This window comes from Oncorhynchus keta, chromosome 11, assembly GCF_023373465.1.
Source record: "Oncorhynchus keta strain PuntledgeMale-10-30-2019 chromosome 11, Oket_V2, whole genome shotgun sequence".
NCBI classification, from domain to species: domain Eukaryota; kingdom Metazoa; phylum Chordata; class Actinopteri; order Salmoniformes; family Salmonidae; genus Oncorhynchus; species Oncorhynchus keta.
The window spans coordinates 568474-587637 of record NC_068431.1 but is presented as its reverse complement, the minus strand read 5'-3'; the positions used below and the strand labels follow the sequence as shown (position 1 = coordinate 587637).

General features: G+C 52.8%; 1 pseudogene; it reads left to right on the top strand.

Moving 5' to 3' along the window:
* LOC118378693 (neurobeachin-like) overlaps positions 1 to 19164 on the top strand; it is a 257394-nt pseudogene that overhangs the window by 141621 nt on the left and 96609 nt on the right.

Sequence of the window (19164 nt, the reverse complement as noted above, 5' to 3'; positions counted from 1 at the left end):
TAGTGGCTCAAGTGTCAGTTGAGAGTCATCCACATTCCATTCATTAATTCATCCAATCCAACTGATATGCTGTCACAGTCTGAATGAGGAGGGGAGGGTAGGGGATGGGAGAGGGGAGGAGGGGAGGGGAGAGGGGATGGGAGGGGGAGGGGATGGGAGGGGAGGGGATGGGGAGGGGATGGGAGAGGGGATGGGAGAGGGGAGGGGAGGGGAGGGGAGGGGATGGGAGAGGGGAGGGTAGGGGATGGGAGAGGGGAGGGGAGAGGAGGGGAGGGAGAGGAGAGGAGAGGAGAGGAGAGGAGAGGAGAGGTGAGGTGAGGAGAGGAGATCTCTGCTGGATGATCTGGTGTTTTGGAGTGTACGGTAGTTGTCATGGTGACGTGCTGTTGGCTGGGCCAGTTGGTTGTTCTCATTTATCGCGCCCTTCATCCCCCGGTGGCCATGGTGACTGACAGTCGGGAGGTGTGTGTGTGTTGAGGATCTGATGAGTTCATCATTTCGCTATTATTTGTTACTCACTGTGACATTTGTTTTGTGTGTGTGTGCGCGTGTGCGTGCGTGTGTGTGCGCGTGTGCGTGTGTGTGTGTGTGCGCGTGTGCGTGCGTGTGTGTGTGCGCGTGTGCGTGTGCGTGTGTGTGTGTGTGCGCGTGTGCGTGCGTGTGTGTGTGCGGTGTGTGTGTGTGCGCACAGCGTGCTGGTGTGTGTGATGCGCGTGTGCGTCAGTGTGTGTGTGTGTGTGCGTGCGTGCGTGTAGGTGCGCGAGGTAGGTGTGTGTGTGTGTGCGCGTGTGCGTGTGTGTGTGTGCGTGCGTGCGTGTGTGTGCGTGCGTGCGTGTGTGTGCGCGTGTGCGTGTGTGTGTGTGCGTGTGTGTGTGCGCGTGTGCGTGTGTGTGTGTGTGCGCAGGAGGAAAGTGGAGATCATGCACACACACAGCCTGTTCACCCTGCTGGGAGAGAGGCTGATGATCCACACCAACACCGTCAGCGTCACAACCTACAACACGCTATACGAGGTAGGTAACACACTCTACGAGGTAGGTAACACACTCTACGAGGTAGGTAACACACTCTACGAGGTAGGTAACACACTTTACGAGGTAGGTAACACACTCTACGAGGTAGGTAACACACTCTACGAGGTAGGTAAACACTCTACGAGGTAGGTAACACACTCTACGAGGTAGGTAACACACTCTACGAGGTAGGTAACACACTTTACGAGGTAGGTAACACACTCTACGAGGTAGGTAACACACTCTACGAGGTAGGTAACACACTTTACGAGGTAGGTAACACGCTCTACGAGGTAGGTAACACACTTTACGAGGTAGGTAACACGCTCTACGAGGTCGGGTACATTCTAACACACACTACGAGGTAGGGATCACTCTACAAGGTAGGTAACACACTACACGAGGTAGGTAACACACTATACGAGGTAGGTAACACACTATACGAGGTAGGGATCACTGTACGAGGTAGGTAACACACTACACAAGGTAGGTAACACACTATACGAGGTAGGTAACACACTACGAGGTAGGGATCACTGTACGAGGTAGGTAACACACTACACGAGGTAGGTAACACAATATACGAGGTAGGTAACACACTATATGAGGTAGGGATCACTCTACGAGGTAGGTAACACACTCTACGAGGTAGGTAACACGCTCTACGAGGTAGGTAACACACTACACGAGGTAGGTAACACACTACACAAGGTAGGTAACACACTACACGAGGTAGGTAACACACTACGAGGTAGGTAACACACTATACGAGGTAGGTAACACACTACACGAGGTAGGTAACACACTACACGAGGTAGGTAACACACTACACGAGGTAGGTAACACACTATACAAGGTAGGTAACACACTATACAAGGTAGGTAACACTACACGAGGTAGGTAACACACTATACGAGGTAGGTAACACACTACACGAGGTAGGTAACACACTACACGAGGTAGGTAACACACTATACAAGGTAGGTAACACACTATACAAGGTAGGTAACACACTCACTCACTGACTCACACTGCAATGTATGTCATCACAGTAACTTCTCATTCACCTCTATATAAACTTTTCCTGTAGTATCTGAAAACGATGTGTCTTGTTCTGGTGAAGTTTGATTGACACATGTCATGTTTGATTGACACCTGTCACTCTCCGCCACTGTAGATTCTGACAGAACAGGTGTGTACCCAGGTAGTCCACAAGCCCCACCCAGAACCTGACTCCACCGTCAAGATACAGAACCCCAGTAAGTCCACTCTACTCTACACCCTTCTCTCCCACTATACGTCTGTCTGTCTGTCTGTCTGTCTGTCTGTCTGTCTGTCTGTCTGTCTGTCTGTCTGTCTGTCTGTCTGTCTGTCTGTCTGTCTGTCTGTCTGTCTGTCTGTCTGTCTGTCTGTTTCATCATCATCATCATCATCATCAACTAGTCTTGTCTAGTCTGATCCATGTTCTTCATCATCATCATCATCATCAACTAGTCTTGTCTAGTCTGATCCATGTTCTTCATCATCATCATCATCATCATCATCATCATCATCAACTAGTCTTGTCTAGTCTGATCCATGTTCTTCATCATCAGCTAGTCTAGTCTACTGATCCATGTTCTTCATCATCAACTAGTCTAGTCTACTAATCCATGTTCTTCATCATCAACTAGTCTAGTCTGATCCATGTTCTTCATCATCAGCTATTCTAGTCTACTGATCCATGTTCTTCATCATCAACTAGTCTAGTCTACTGATCCATGTTCTTCATCATCAACTAGTCTAGTCTACTGATCCATGTTCTTCATCATCAACTAGTCTAGTCTACTGATCCATGTTCTTCATCATCAACTAGTCTCGTCTACTGATCCATGTTCTTCATCATCAGCTAGTCTAGTCTACTAATCCATGTTCTTCATCATCAACTAGTCTAGTCTACTCTACTGATCCATGTTCTTCATCATCAACTAGTTTAGTCTAGTCAACTTCTCCCTCTTCTCCTTCTCCCCCCTCCTCTCCTCTCTCTCCCTCCTCTCCCCCTCCTCCCTTCTCTCATCTTCCTCCCTCTCCTCTCTCTCCCTCCTACCCTGTCTCCTCTCCCTCCTGCCTCCTCTCTCTCCCCTTCCTCCCTTGTCTTTTCTCCTCTCTCCCCCTCCTTCCTTGTCTCCTCTCACCTCTCCCTCCCCTATCTACCCTCTCCTCCCTACTCTCCCTCCTCTCCCCACCTCCTCCCTCTTCTCCTCTCCTCCCTCATCTCCTCTCCTCCCTCCTCTCCACCCCACTCTATCGTCTCCTCTCAACTCCCTCCTCCTCCCTCCTCTCCCTCCTCTCCTCTCTCTCCCCCCTCCCTCCTCTCCTCTCTCTCCCCCCTCCCTCCTCTCCTCTCTCGTAACCCATCCCTCGTCTCCTCTCCCTCCTCTCCCTCCCCCTCCCTCATCTCCTCTCATCTCCCTCCTCCTCCCTCCTCTCCCTCCTCTCCTCTCTCTCCCCCCTCCCACGAGGTCTCCTCTCCCTCCTCTCATCTCCCTCCTCCTCCCTCCCTCTCCCTCCTCCCCTCTCTAGGTCGCCCATACGAGGTCTCCTCTCCCTCCCCCTCTCTCTTCTCCTCTAGGTCTCCCTCCCCCTCCCTCTTCTCCTCTCCTCCTCTCCTCTCTCTCTCTCCCTCCTCTCCCCCCTCCTCTCCTCTCTCTCCCCTCCCTCGTCTCCTCTCTCTTTTCTCCTCTCCCTCGCCCCTCCCTCCTGTCCTCTCTATCTCCCTCCTCTCCCTCTTCTCCTCTCTCTCTCCCTCCTCCCTCTCCTCTCTCCCTCCTCTCCCCCTCCTCCATTCTCTCCTCTTCCTCCCCTCCTCTCTCTCTCTCTCCCCCTCCCTACTCTCTCTCCTTCCCCGTCTCCTCTCCCTCCTCTCCTCTCTCCCTCCTCTCCTCTCCTCTCCTCTCCTCCCCTCTCCCCTCCCCCTCCCTCTCTTTCAGTGATTTTGAAGGTGGTAGCGACCTTGTTGAAGAACTGTAGTCCTGAACTGATGGAGGTCAAGAAACTGTTCCTGTCTGACATGATCAAACTGTTCAGCAGCAGCCGAGAGAACAGACGGTGAGGACACACACACACACACACACACACACACACACACACACACACACACACACACACACACACACACACACACACACACACACACACACACACACACCACACACACACCACACACACAGACACACACACACACCACACACACACACCACACACACCCACCCTATGAATACTTGAGATGTTAACTTGTCCATCTCTAGGTTGTCAGTCTGGGTTATGTCAACCCTAACAACATTATTGATCACAGTATGAATACGATAGATGATATATTGTCTATCTCCAGGTGTCTGTTACAGTGTTCGGTGTGGCAGGACTGGATGTTCAGTCTGGGTTACATCAACCCCAAGAGCCCAGAGGAACAGAAGATGATGGAGATGGTCTATAACATCTTCAGGATCCTGCTCTACCACGCCATCAAGTATGAGTGGGGGGGGTGGAGGGTCTGGGTGGATACGTTGTCCATCGCTCACTCCAAGGTAAACACACACTGTGTAGGAGTTGGTGTGTGTGTGTGTGTGTGTGGTGGGGGTGGTTGGACACGTCCCACAGGAAGCAGTATTTAAATTGAATTTGAAACTCTTTTCTACCTTCTCCCCCCACAGAACTACCCTACTCCTTGACCTCTTTCTCCCCTCTAGATGACATCCTGTAACTAGTGTAACTAGTGAGGTCTGAACACCCAACAACCTGCACACTGGACTCCATCCCCTCCTCCCTCCTCCATCCCCTCCTCCCTCCTCCATCCCCCTCCTCCATCCCCTCCTCCATCCCCTCCTCCCTCCTCCATCCCCTCCTCCATCCCCTCCTCCATCCCCTCCCCTCCCCCTCCATCCCCTCCTCCCTCCTCCATCCCCTCCTCCATCCCCTCCTCCCTCCTCCATCCCCTCCTCCCTTCTCCATCCCCTCCTCCCTTCTCCATCCCCCCTCCATCCCTCCTCCATCCCCTCCTCCCTCCCCCTCCATCCCCTCCTCCCTCCTCCATCCCCTCCTCTATCCCCCTCCCTCCTCCCTCCTCCATCCCCTCCTCCCTTCTCCATCCCCTCCTCCATCCCCTCCTCCATCCCCTCCTCCATCCCCTCCCTCCATCCCCCCTCCCTTCTCCATCCCTCCTCCATCTCCCTCCTCCTCCCCTCCTCCATCCCCTCCTCCCTCCTCCATCCCCTCCTCCCTTCTCCATCCCCTCTCCCTCCATCCCCTCCCCTCCATCCCCTCCTCCATCCCCTCCTCCCTCCCCCTCCATCCCCTCCTCCCTTCTCCATCCCCTCCTCCCTCGCCCCTCCTCCCTTCTCCATCCCCTCCTCCATCCCTCCCTCCCTCCTCCATCCCCTCCTCCCTTCTCCATCCCCTCCTCCATCCCCTCCTCTCTCCCTCCATCCCCTCCTCCATCCCCTCCTCCCTCCTCCATCCCCTCCTCCCTTCTCCATCCCTCCTCCATCCCCTCCTCCATCCCCTCCTCCATCCCCTCCTCCATCCCCTCCTCCCCATCCCCTCCTCCCTCCTCCATCCCCTGAAGAACCTCCCTTCTCCATCCCCTCCTCCCTCCTCCATCCCCACACCTCCCACACTCCACACCCCACCTCCCTCCTCCATCCCCTCCTCCCTTCTCCACCACCCCTCCTCCATCCCCTCCTCCCTCCTCCATCCCCTCCTCCACCCCCCTATGAATACCTCCCTCCTCCATCCCCTAACCATTATTCCCTCCGATAGATGATCCATCCCCTCCTCCAGGTGTCCTCCAGTGTTCCCCTCCTCCCTCCTCCATCCCCTCAGAAGATCCCTCCTCATCCCCCAGGATCCTCTACCACGCCATCAAGTATGAGTGGGGGTGGAGGGTCCTCCCTTCTCCATCCCCTCCTCCATCCCCTGAAACTCTTTTCTACCTTCTCCCCCACAGAACTCCATCCCCTCTCTAGATGACATCCTGTAACTAGTGTAACCTCCATCCCCTCCCTCTCCCTCCTCCATCCCCTCCTCCATCCCCTCCTCCATCCCCTCCTCCTCCTCCCCCTCCTCCCTCCTCCATCCCCTCCTCCATCCCCTCCTCCCTCCTCCATCCCCTCCTCCCTCCTCCATCCCCTCCTCCATCCCTCCTCCATCCCCTCCTCCATCCCCTCCTCCATCCCCTCCTCCCTCCTCCATCCCCTCCTCCCTTCTCCATCCCCTCCTCCATCCCCTCCTCCATCCCCTCCTCCATCCCCTCCTCCCTCCTCCATCCCCTCCTCCCTTCTCCATCCCCTCCATCCATCCCCTCCTCCATCCCCTCCTCCCTCCTCCATCCTCCCTCCTCCATCCCCTCCATCCCTTCTCCATCCCCTCCTCCATCCCCTCCTCCCTCCTCCATCCATCCCCCTCCTCCATCCCCTCCATCCCCTCCTCCATCCCCTCCTCCCTCCTCCATCCCCTCCTCCATCCCCCTCCTCCCCTCCTCCATCCCCTCCTCCTCCCCTCCTCCCTCCTCCATCCCCTCCTCCCTCCATCTCCATCCCCTCCTCCATCCCCTCCTCCATCCCCCCTCCCTCCTCCATCCCTCCTCCATCCCCTCCCCTCCTCCATCCCCTCCTCCATCCTCCTCCATCCCCTCCTCCCTCCCTCCTCCATCCCCTCCATCCCCTCCTCCATCCCCTCCTCCATCCCCTCCTCCCTCCTCCATCCCCTCCTCCATCCCCTCCATCCCTCCTCCATCCCCTCCTCCCTCCTCCATCCCCTCCTCCCTCCTCCATCCCCTCCTCCCTCCATCCCCTCCTCCCTCCTCCATCCCCTCCTCCCTTCTCCATCCCCTCCTCCATCCCCTCCTCCCTCCTCCATCCCCTCCTCCCTCCTCCATCCCCTTCTCCATCCCCTTCTCCCTCCTCCATCCCCTTCTCCATCCCCTCCTCCCTCCTCCATCCCCTCCTCCCTCCTCCATCCCCTCCTCCTTCCCCTCCTCCCTCCTCCATCCCCTCCTCCCTTCTCCATCCCCTTCTCCATCCCCTCCTCCCTCCTCCATCCCCTCCTCCCTTCTCCATCCCCTCCTCCATCCTCTCCTCCCTCCTCCATCCCCTCCTCCCTTCTCCATCCCCTCCTCCATCCCCTCCTCCCTCCTCCATCCCCTCCTCCATCCCCTCCTCCCTTCTCCATCCCTCCTCCCTGTTCCTCACTTCCCTCATCAACTCCTCCCTGACCACTGGCTGCATTCCCTCTGACATCAAGATATCCCGAGTCGCTCCCCTCCTCAAGAAACCGACTCTCAACACGTCTGACATCAAGATGTCCCGAGTCGCTCCCCTCCTCAAGAAACCGACTCTCAACACCTCTGACTTCAAGATGTCCCGAGTCGCTCCCCTCCTCAAGAAACCGACTCTCAACACCTATGACTTCAAGATGTCCCTAGTCGCTCCCCTCCTCAAGAAACCGACTCTCAACACCTCTGACTTCAAGATGTCCCGAGTCGCTCCCCTCCTCAAGAAACCGACTCTCAACACCTCTGACTTCAAGATGTCCCGAGTCGCTCCCCTCCTCAAGACACCGACGCTCAACACCTCTGACATCAAGATGTCCCGAGTCGCTCCCCTCCTCAAGAAACCGACTCTCAACACCTCTGACTTCAAGATGTCCCGAGTCGCTCCCCTCCTCAAGAAACCGACTCTCAACACCTATGACTTCAAGATGTCCCGAGTCGCTCCCCTCCTCAAGAAACCTCTCTCGTTCCTCTCTCAGAACGATCTTCTTGACCCTAATCAGTCAGGCTTCAAGACGAGTCACTGAACCGAGATCTCTGCTCTCCTCTCTGTCACAAGCTGACTCTGTTCTCATCCTCCTAGATCCTATCCGCTGCCTTTGTCAGATCCTCCTCTCCACCCTCTCAGGGCTGGGTGTCTCAGTCTCTATCAGATCCTCCTCTCCACCCTCTCAGGACTGGGTGTCTCAGGCTCTATCAGATCCTCCTCTCCACCCTCTCAGGACTGGGTGTCTCAGGCTCTATCAGATCCTCCTCTCCACCCTCTCAGGACTGGGTGTCTCAGGCTCTATCAGATCCTCCTCTCCACCCTCTCAGGGGCAGGGTGTCTCAGGCTCTATCAGATCCTCCTCTCCACCCTCTCAGGGCTGGGTGTCTCAGTCTCTATCAGATCCTCCTCTCCACCCTCTCAGGGGCAGGGTGTCTCAGGCTCTATCAGATCCTCCTCTCCACCCTCTCAGGGCTGGGTGTCTCAGGCTCTATCAGATCCTCCTCTCCACCCTCTCAGGACTGGGTGTCTCAGGCTCTATCAGATCCTCCTCTCCACCCTCTCAGGGGCAGGGTGTCTCAGGCTCTATCAGATCCTCCTCTCCACCCTCTCAGGGCTGGGTGTCTCAGTCTCTATCAGATCCTCCTCTCCACCCTCTCAGGGGCAGGGTGTCTCAGGCTCTATCAGATCCTCCTCTTCACCCTCTCAGGACTGGGTGTCTCAGGCTCTATCAGATCCTCCTCTCCACCCTCTCAGGGCTGGGTGTCTCAGGCTCTATCAGATCCTCCTCTCCCCCCTCTCAGGGCTGGGTGTCTCAGGCTCTATCAGAACCTCCACTCCACCCTCTCAGGGCTGAGAGTCTCAGGCTCTATCAGATCCTCCTCTCCACCCTCTCAGGGCTGGGTGTCTCAGACTCTATCAGATCCTCCTCTCCACCCTCTCAGGGCTGGGCGTCCCAGTCTCTGTCAGATCCTCCTCTCCACCCTCTCAGGGCTGGGCGTCTCAGGCTCTATCAGATCCTCCTCTCAACCTCTCAGGGCTGGGCGTCTCAGGCTCTATCAGATCCTCCTCTCCACCCTCTCAGGGCTGGGTGTCTCAGGCTCTATCAGATCCTCCTCTCCACCCTCTCAGGGCTGGGCGTCTCAGACTCTATCAGATCCTCCTCTCCACCCTCTCAGGGCTGGGAGTCTCAGGCTCTATCAGATCCTCCTCTCCACCCTCTCAGGGCTGGGTGTCTCAGGCTCTATCAGATCCTCCTCTCCACCCTCTCAGGGCTGGGTGTCTCAGGCTCTATCAGATCCTCCTCTCCACCCTCTCAGGGCTGGGTGTCTCAGGCTCTATCAGATCCTCCTCTCCACCCTCTCAGGGCTGGGTGTCTCAGGCTCTATCAGATCCTCCTCTCCACCCTCTCAGGGCTGGGCGTATATGTATTTTTTGATTGTTAGTTTACTCCAGTTAGTGGAGGTGAGGTAGAGTTTAAAAAAATAAAAGTAAATATATATATGGGGGTACGTTGTCTACAACGATGCAGCCCACCTGGTCTTCAACCTTCCCAAGTTCTCCCATGTCACCCTGCTCCTCCCATGTCACCCTGCTCCTCCCATGTCACCCTGCTCCTCTTCACACTCCACTGGCTTCCAGTCCAACCTTCCCAAGTTCTCCCATGTCACCCTGCTCCTCTTCACACTCCACTGGCTTCCAGTCCAACCTTCCCAAGTTCTCCCATGTCACCCTGCTCCTCTTCACACTCCACTGGCTTCCAGTCCAACCTTCCCAAGTTCTCCCATGTCACCCTGCTCCTCTTCACACTCCACTGGCTTCCAGTTCAACCTTCCCAAGTTCTCCCATGTCACCCTGCTCCTCTTCACACTCCACTGGCTTCCAGTCCAACCTTCCCAAGTTCTCCCATGTCACCCTGCTCCTCTTCACACTCCACTGGCTTCCAGTTCAACCTTCCCAAGTTCTCCCATGTCACCCTGCTCCTCTTCACACTCCACTGGCTTCCAGTCCAACCTTCCCAAGTTCTCCCATGTCACCCTGCTCCTCTTCACCTCCACTGGCTTCCTCCCAGTTCTCCCACCCTGCTCCTCTTCACACTCCACTGGCTTCCAGTTGAAGCTCACAGTTCCCCATGTAGACCCTGCTCCTCTTCACCTCCACTGGCTTCCAGTCCAACCTTCCCAAGATGGAACCCTGCTCCTCCCTGCTCCTCCCATGTCACCCTGCTCCTCTTCAACTCCACACCCCAACTCACATCCACTACTAGACCATGGTGCTTACCTACGGAGCAGCAAGAGGTACTGCCCCTCCCTACCTTCAGGCTCTGTTCTAACCCTACACCCCAACCCATCCACTACTAGACCATGGTGCTTCCCTATGGAACAGCAAGCGGAACTGCCCCTCCCTACCTTCAGGCTCTGATCAAACCCATCCACTACTAGACCATGGTGTTACCTACGGAGCATCAAGAGGAACTGCCCCTCCCTACCTTCAGGCTCTGATCAAACTCTACACCCCAAACCAAGCACTCCTCTGGTCTCTTGGTCCTCCCACATCTAAAGGAGGGTAGCCCAGGCCAAGCTCTTCTCTGGTCTCTTGGCCCTCCCACCTCTAAAGGAGGGCAGCCCAGGCCAAGCTCTTCTTTGGTCTCTTGGCCCTCCCACCTCTAAAGGATGGCAGCCCAGGCCAAGCTCTTCTTTGGTCTCTTGGCCCTCCCACCTCTAAAGGAGGGCAGCCCAGGCCAAGCTCTTCTTCGTCCTGGCTAATAGTGGAATCAGTTGAAATGAGAATGGCAGAGTTCCTGCCCATCTTCTGAAAACATCTGAAATCCCCTCTTCAAACAGTATCTTAAATAATCCCACAGACCCCGAGAACAAAGGAAAAGCTCTGAATTTGCTGATACTTTGAGGAAACGTACTGTGGTCGTCTCACTTAGCTATCTTAAGATGAATGCCCTCATTGTAAGTCGTTCTGGACAAGAGCTAAATGACTAACATGTAAATGTAATTAAAGGAAGTAGAATTTTATTCTATAAAATGCAATGAAATTCAAATGTCTCATTCCTTACCATAGACATGTTTATATTGACGGTTCCATGCCATAATGTAACATAATGTAACATAATGTAACATAATGTAGCATAATGTAACATAATGTAGCATAATGTAGCATAATGTAACATAATGTAACATAATGTAGCATAATGTAACATAATGTAACATAATGTAGCATAATGTAACATAATGTAACATAATGTAGCATAATGTAACATAATGTAGCATAATGTAACATAATGTAGCATAATGTAACATAATGTAACATAATGTAACATAATGTAGCATAATTACATTTACATTTAAGTCATTTAGCAGACGCTCTTATCCAGAGCGACTTACAAATTGGTGCATACACCTTATGACATCCAGTGGAACAGCCACTTGCATCTAAATCTTTTTTTTGGGGGGGGGAGAAGGGGGGTGAGAAGGATTACTTACCCTTACTTACCCTATCCTAGGTATTCCTTGAAGAGGTGGGGTTTCAGGTGTCTCCGGAAGGTGGTGATTGACTCCGCTGTCCTGGCGTCGTGAGGGAGTTTGTTCCACCATTGGGGGCCAGAGCAGCGAACAGTTTTGACTGGGCTGAGCGGGAACTGTACTTCCTCAGTGGTAGGGAGGCGAGCAGGCCAGAGGTGGATGAACGCAGTGCCCTTGTTTGGGTGTAGGGCCTGATCAGAGCCTGGAGGTACTGAGGTGCCGTTCCCCTCACAGCTCCGTAGGCAAGCACCATGGTCTTGTAGCGGATGCGAGCTTCAACTGGAAGCCAGTGGAGAGAGCGGAGGAGCGGGGTGACGTGAGAGAACTTGGGAAGGTTGAACACCAGACGGGCTGCGGCGTTCTGGATGAGTTGTAGGGGTTTAATGGCACAGGCAGGGAGCCCAGCCAACAGCGAGTTGCAGTAATCAAGACGGGAGATGACAAGTGCCTGGATTAGGACCTGCGCCGCTTCCTGTGTGAGGCAGGGTCGTACTCTGCGGATGTTGTAGAGCATGAACCTACAGGAACGGGACACCGCCTTGATGTTAGTTGAGAACGTCAGGGTGTTGTCCAGGATCACGCCAAGGTTCTTAGCGCTCTGGGAGGAGGACACAATGGAGTTGTCAACCGTGATGGCGAGATCATGGAACGGGCAGTCCTTCCCCGGGAGGAAGAGGAGCTCCGTCTTGCTGAGGTTCAGCTTGAGGTGGTGATCCGTCATCCACACTGATATGTCTGCCAGACATGCAGAGATGCGATTCGCCACCTGGTCATCAGAAGGGGGAAAGGAGAAGATTAATTGTGTGTCGTCTGCATAGCAATGATAGGAGAGACCATGTGAGGTTATGACAGAGCCAAGTGACTTGGTGTATAGCGAGAATAAGAGAGGGCCTAGAACAGAGCCCTGGGGGACACCAGTGGTGAGAGCGCGTGGTGAGGAGACAGATTCTCGCCACGCCACCTGGTAGGAGCGACCTGTCAGGTAGGACGCAATCCAAGCGTGGTTCACAGTATCGAAGGCAGCCGATAGGTCTAGAAGGATGAGAGCAGAGGAGAGAGAGTTAGCTTTAGCAGTGCGGAGCGCCTCCGTGATACAGAGAAGAGCAGTCTCAGTTGAATGACTAGTCTTGAAACCTGACTGATTTGGATCAAGAAGGTCATTCTGAGAGAGATAGCGGTAGAGCTGGCCAAGGACGGCACGCTCAAGAGTTTTGGAGAGAAAAGAGAGAAGGGATACTGGTCTGTAGTTGTTGACATCGGAGGGATCGAGTGTAGGTTTTTTCAGAAGGGGTGCAACTCTCGCTCTCTTGAAGACGGGAGGGACGTAGCCAGCGGTCAGGGATGAGTTGATGAGCGAGGTGAGGTAAGGGAGAAGGTCTCCGGAAATGGTCTGGAGAAGAGAGGAGGGGATAGGGTCAAGCGGGCAGGTTGTTGGGCGGCCGGCCGTCACAAGACGCGAGATTTCATCTGGAGAGAGAGGGAGAAAGAGGTCAGAGCATAGGGTAGGGTAGTGTGAGCAGAACCAGCGGTGTCGTTTGACTTAGCAAACGAGGATCGGATGTCATCGACCTTCTTTTCAAAATGGTTGACGAAGTCATCTGCAGAGAGGGAGGGGGGAGGATTCAGGAGGGAGGAGAAGGTGGCAAAGAGCTTCCTAGGGTTAGAGGCAGATGCTTGGAATTTAGAATGGTAGAAAGTGGCTTTAGCAGCAGAGACAGAGGAGGAAAATGTAGAGAGGAGGGAGTGAATGGATGCCAGGTCCGCAGGGAGGCGAGTTTTCCTCCATTTCCGCTCGGCTGCCCGGAGCCCTGTAACATAATGTAGCATAATGTAACATAATGTAGCATAATGTAACATAATGTAACATAATGTACCATAATGTAACATAATGTAACATAATGTAACATAATGATGAAACATTTAGATTTTTAAAACTCATTCTCCTAAAACTATTTGGAAAATTCGAAGATCATGTTGTGGGTTGTCTCTAATAATTCAAAATTCTCTTAAAAAAATACATTTCCCAGAATGCATTAGATCAAACACTGCTGTATGGGAAGGAACAATGTCTGTTTGACATCTTTGAGTTATTGTCAAAGTAATATTTGAAATGGTATCTGTATTCTAAGTCCTATATCCTTTTGATAAAAGATTTGTTAAATGAATGAGACTACTTCCTTCAAGTTCAATTCAAATGATGCTTCCTGAGGGGGGGGGGGTGGCCAATTAAAATGTAATTCAAATTCATTGTTTGAATTCAATTCAATTCAGAATTTGCCCTATTGTGTGTGTGTGTGTGTGTGTGTGTTTTGTGTGTATGTGCGTGCGCTAACTCTGGCTAAGATGTTATTGATTATTAGTTATTGATCATGTCTCTTCCATAGGTAACATACGAGGCCCATAAGGAGTACCTGGCTAAGATGTATGAGGAGTACCAGCGACAGGAGGAGGAGAACATCAAGAAGGGAAAGAAAGGTTCCGTCTCCACCATCTCCGGCCTCTCGGCCACTCCCGCCCCCGTCGTCAACGGCGACCTGGAGATCCGCGAGCTGGACGACCACTCACAGACGCAGACCCCAGAAAGCGAGGCCGAGTACGGAGAGGGAGGAGGAGTGGATTCTAGGAACCTGCTCGCTGAGGGAGGGGTGGAGACGAAAGGACCCAACGGGGAGGCGTTGACCCCTGGGGAGCAGGGGTCAGGGGAAAGGGCCGAAGTTCATGACCTCCTGGTGGATATCAAGGCGGAGAAGGTGGAGGCTACAGAGGTCAAATTAGATGACCTGGATCTATCCCCGGAAGGGACGGTGGGAAGAGGAGGGATGGAGGGACTGGGTGGAGGAGGGATTGGAGGGATAGGAGGACGGAGGATGGAGGGACTGGGTGGAGGAGGGATAGGAGGAGGGAGAATGGAGGGACTGGGTGGAGGAGGGATAGGAGGGATTGGAGGAGGAAGGATGGAGGGACTGAGTGGAGGAGGGATTGGAGGGATAGGAGGAGGAAGGATGGAGGGACTGGGTGGAGGAGGGATAGGAGGGATTGGAGGAGGAAGGATGGAGGGACTGGGTGGAGGAGGCATAGGAGGGATTGGAGGAGGAAGGATGGAGGGACTGGGTGGAGGAGGGATAGGAGGGATAGGAGGAGGAAGGATGGAGGGACTGGGTGGAGGAGGGATTGGAGGGATTGGAGGAGGCAGGATGGGGAACGGGCCCCTGGTGGAGGTAGACTCCCTGTTGGACAGCGCCTACTGTGTTGTGGTGCGGAAGCTGAATGGCAACCACAGTAACCTGGTGCCTAAAGATGACACGGTGGTCACGGGGGCGGGGCCTGACGCCATGGAGGATGATGGGAACATGGGTCCGCTCATCACCCTCGCTGACGAGAAGGACAGCGTCCCGAACAACAGAGGATTCCTCTTCAGCAAGGTAGAGGTTAAAGATGTGGTTTTTGTTGTAGGAATATTATGTTAATATTATAATATTAATATTATGTTATTAATGGATTTAAAGAACACTGAAATGGGGTCAAAACACTGCAGATGTATTAATAAATTATATTGCTGCAGTCTTTTAATTAATAAATGAGCACAATTATATTGCTGCAGTCTTTTAATTAATAAATGAGCACAATTATATTGCTGCAGTCTTTTAATTAATAAATGAGCACCAGGCATTGGTACAGTATTTTAATTAATAAATATTCACCATACATTGTTACAGTATTTTAATTAATAAATAAGCACCATATATTGCTGCAGTATTTTAATTAATAAATAAGCACCATATATTGCTGCAGTATTTTAATTAATAAATAAGCACCAGGCATTGTTAGTCTTGAATTAAAACCTACAGGAGGGTATCTCTCCAGGAACAGGGTTGGAGTTAAAACCTACAGGAGGGTCTCTCTCCAGGAACAGGGTTGGAGTTAAAACCTACAGGAGGGTCTCTCTCCAGGAACAGGGTTGGAGTTAAAACCTATCTTCCAGGAGGGTTGGAGTTAAAACCTACAGGAGGGTATCTCTCCAGTAACAGGGTTGGAGTTAAAACCTACAGGAGGGTTTCTCTCCAGGAACAGGGTTGGAGTTAAAACCTACAGGAGGGGGTCAGGAGGGTATCTCTCCAGTAACAGGGTTGGAGTTAAAACCTACAGGAGGGTCTCTCTCCAGGAACAGGGTTGGAGTTAAAACCTACAGGAGGGTCTCTCTCCAGGAACAGGGTTTGGGTTAAAACCTACAGGAGGGTCTCTCTCCAGGAACAGGGTTGGAATCTTGGAGAGACTTGCTGAATTGTCTTTCTATCTTATCTTTTTAAGGTTGATGAGAAGCTTCTTCCAGCGCTGGCTTCCTCAGACCCCCTGGTCCTTCCTAGCCCGGACCAGCCCCTCTCCTCAGGCCCTCTGCTGGTCCTTCCCATCCCGGACCAGCCCCTCTCCTCAGGCCCCCTGGTCCTTCCCAGCCCAGACCAGCCCCTCTCCTCAGGCCCCGTCCACTCCTCCACCTGCCCTAGCGATGACCTGAGTCTTCTGGCCCACATGACTTCATGCGGAGGCTCAGACCTGAGCCAAGCCCATGGAGGGCTCCCCGAAGACGGGCCCTTCAATATCCAGAGATCCCTGGCTAACATCAGCTCCATCGCCCAGAGAGAGAGCCAGGCAGCTGAGATCCAGGGCTACCCAGAGGTAGAGGTCCCGTCTGGGGCAGATGGAGAGGTGGCGGGGGGTAAGGCTGGAGGTGACGCGGCTAGCACCACATCTGATACTGAAAGGTCTGATGATGGGAAGGAGAAAGAGATGGAGAAGATACAGACCACCGCTACTACTCAGGTGGGTGACAGAAATATCTTACCCCAAATGTAGGCCGTCATTGTAAATAAGAATTTGATCTTAACTGACTTGCCAAGTGAAGTAAATGTTTAAAAAAAAATATATATATATATATATATATATAATGTTTTAAACCAAGTGAGTTAACTCTGCTCCTTCAATTGCTACTGTACTTAGCCATGTCTTCAATAACTGAGACTGACCTAAGCTAATGTTCACACAGCTGGCTAACACTGTTGGCTAACACTGTTGGCTAACACAGCTGGCTAACACTGTTGGCTAACACTGTTGGCTAACACAGCTGGCTAACACTGTTGGCTAACACATCTGGCTAACACAGCTGGCTAACACCAGTTGCAGTAAATAGATCCCAAACAATCATGATACCTAGCTAACTTAGTTATAGTTGTTAGCTTAGCTTCTGTAGCTGTTTTATTTTCAATATTCAGGTTGTTTTGACTGATGTTTTTAAGCTCGTGTATTGTTTCCCTCCACAGTGATCCAGTTTGAGGGACACCTAGCTATTTAGCTTAGCCGATTAGCTTTTTGCTGAAGATATTGTTGTTAGGCTAGCAATTGTAGTTAACCAATTCAGCTGTTATTATTTCTAGTTTACCAGTTGATAGTTTACCACCATTCCTTTACCCTCCTCCCTAGGTGCTTTACGGTCGTACGGCGACCCAGTCAGAGCGTGACCTGTCTCTCTACTTCCCCCAACAGGCACTCCGTGGTCATCCGGGCGGCCCAGTCAGAGCGTGACCTGTCTCTCTACTTCCCCCAACAGGCACTCCGTGGTCATCCGGGCGGCCCAGTCAGAGCGTGACCTGTCTCTCTACTTCCCCCAACAGGCACTCCGTGGTCATCCGGGCGGCCCAGTCAGAGCGTGACCTGTCTCTCTACTTCCCCCAACAGGCACTCCGTGGTCATCCGGGCGGCCCAGTCAGAGCGTGACCTGTCTCTCTACTTCCCCCAACAGGCACTCCGTGGTCGTCCGGCGGCCCAGTCAGAGCGTGACCTGTCTCTCTACTTCCCCCAACAGGCACTCTGTGGTCGTCCGGCGACCCAGTCAGAGCGTGACCTGTCTCTCTACTTCCCCCAACAGGCACTCTGTGGTCGTCCGGCGGCCCAGTCAGAGCGTGACCTGTCTCTCTACTTCCCCCAACAGGCACTCCGTGGTCATCCGAGCGGCCCAGTCAGAGCGTGACCTGTCTCTCTACTTCCCCCAACAGGCACTCCGTGGTCATCCGGCGGCCCAGTCAGAGCGTGACCTACGTGTGGACCTGGCCTTCAGAGGGATGATGACAGAACCCATGACGGAGGAGCAGCGACGCCAGTTCAGCCCCGGGCCTCGCACCACCATGTTCCGTATCCCAGAGTTTAAGTGGTCGCCCATGCATCAGCGCCTCCTCACAGACCTGCTGTTCGCCCTGGAGACCGACGTGCACGCGTGGAGGAGGTGAGGGTGGTCGGACTGTTTGTTTACGTCCCTGTTAGTGAGCATTTCTCGAGATTATCCATCCACCTGACAGGTGTGGCATATCAAGAAGCTCAATAAACAGCGTGATTACACAGCTGCACCTTGTGCTGGGACAATAAAAGGCCACTCTAAAATGGGCAGTTTAAATTATGCAACACAATGCCACAGATTTCTCTTGTTTTGAGGGAGCAATTGGCATACTGACTGCAGGAATGTCCACTAGAGCTGTTGTCAGATAATATAATGTTCATGTCTCTACCATAAGCTGCCTCCAACGTTGTTTTAGAGAATTTGGCAGTACGTTCTACTGGCCTCACAACCACAGACCACGTGTAACCACGCCAGTCCAGGACTTCCACATCTGACTTCTTCACCTGCGGGATTGTCTGTCTGTTTAGCTGGCCTCAGCTGATGAAACTGAGGAGTATTTATGTCTGTAATAAAGGCTTTTTGTGGGGAAAAACTCATTCTGATTGACCCCTCTCCTCTCCTCTCCTCTCCTCTCCTCTCCTCTCCTCTCTCCAGCCATTCGACCAAGTCAGTGATGGACTTTGTGAACAGCAATGAGAACATCATCTTTGTCCACAACACCATTCATCTCATCTCTCAGATGGTGGACAACATCATTATTGCCTGTGGAGGAATCCTTCCTCTACTCTCTGCTGCCACCTCCCCCTCTGTAAGTGTGGCTCACTGCTGCCCCCTTTTGGTGGGGAGGGAAACTGCAGGACGACTCATATTGATCAGACCAGGGGCCTCATTTATCAAACGTGCATACATGTCTCTGTAAATTCTGGCGTACGCAACATATACGCATGTTTTCATTGATAAATCAGAACTATATGTGTGCGCTTGTGAACAAGCATTTACATTCCTGCCTGGAAAACACCCTCCATTCCCCTTTTATGGGAACAACAACGCCCTCATTCGCTGTGTGATTTGGAGGTGTTGGAACTGGGCCGTGACTGTTCCTAAAAGAAAAGCGTAATGTTTGATCAGGTTTGTGTAGAGGTGTTGAGGTGTTGAGGTGTTGAGGTGTAGAGGTGTAGAGGTGTTGAGGTGTAGAGGTGTTGAGGTGTTGAGGTGTAGAGGTGTAGAGGTGTTGAGGTGTTGAGGTGTAGAGGTGTAGAGGTGTAGAGGTATAGAGGTGTTGAGGTGTAGAGGTGTAGAGGTGTAGAGGTGTTGAGGTGTTGAGGTGTAGAGGTGTAGAGGTGTTGAGGTGTAGAGGTGTAGAGGTGTAGAGGTGTTGAGGTGTAGAGGTGTTGAGGTGTTGAGGTGTAGAGGTGTAGAGGTGTTGAGGTGTTGAGGTGTTGAGGTGTAGAGGTGTTGAGGTGTTGAGGTGTTGAGGTGTAGAGGTGTTGAGGTGTAGAGGTGTAGAGGTGTAGAGGTGTAGAGGTGTTGAGGTGTAGAGGTGTAGAGGTGTTGAGGTGTAGAGGTGTTGAGGTGTTGAGGTGTTGAGGTGTTGAGGTGTAGAGGTGTTGAGGTGTTGAGGTGTAGAGGTGTAGAGGTGTTGAGGTGTAGAGGTGTTGAGG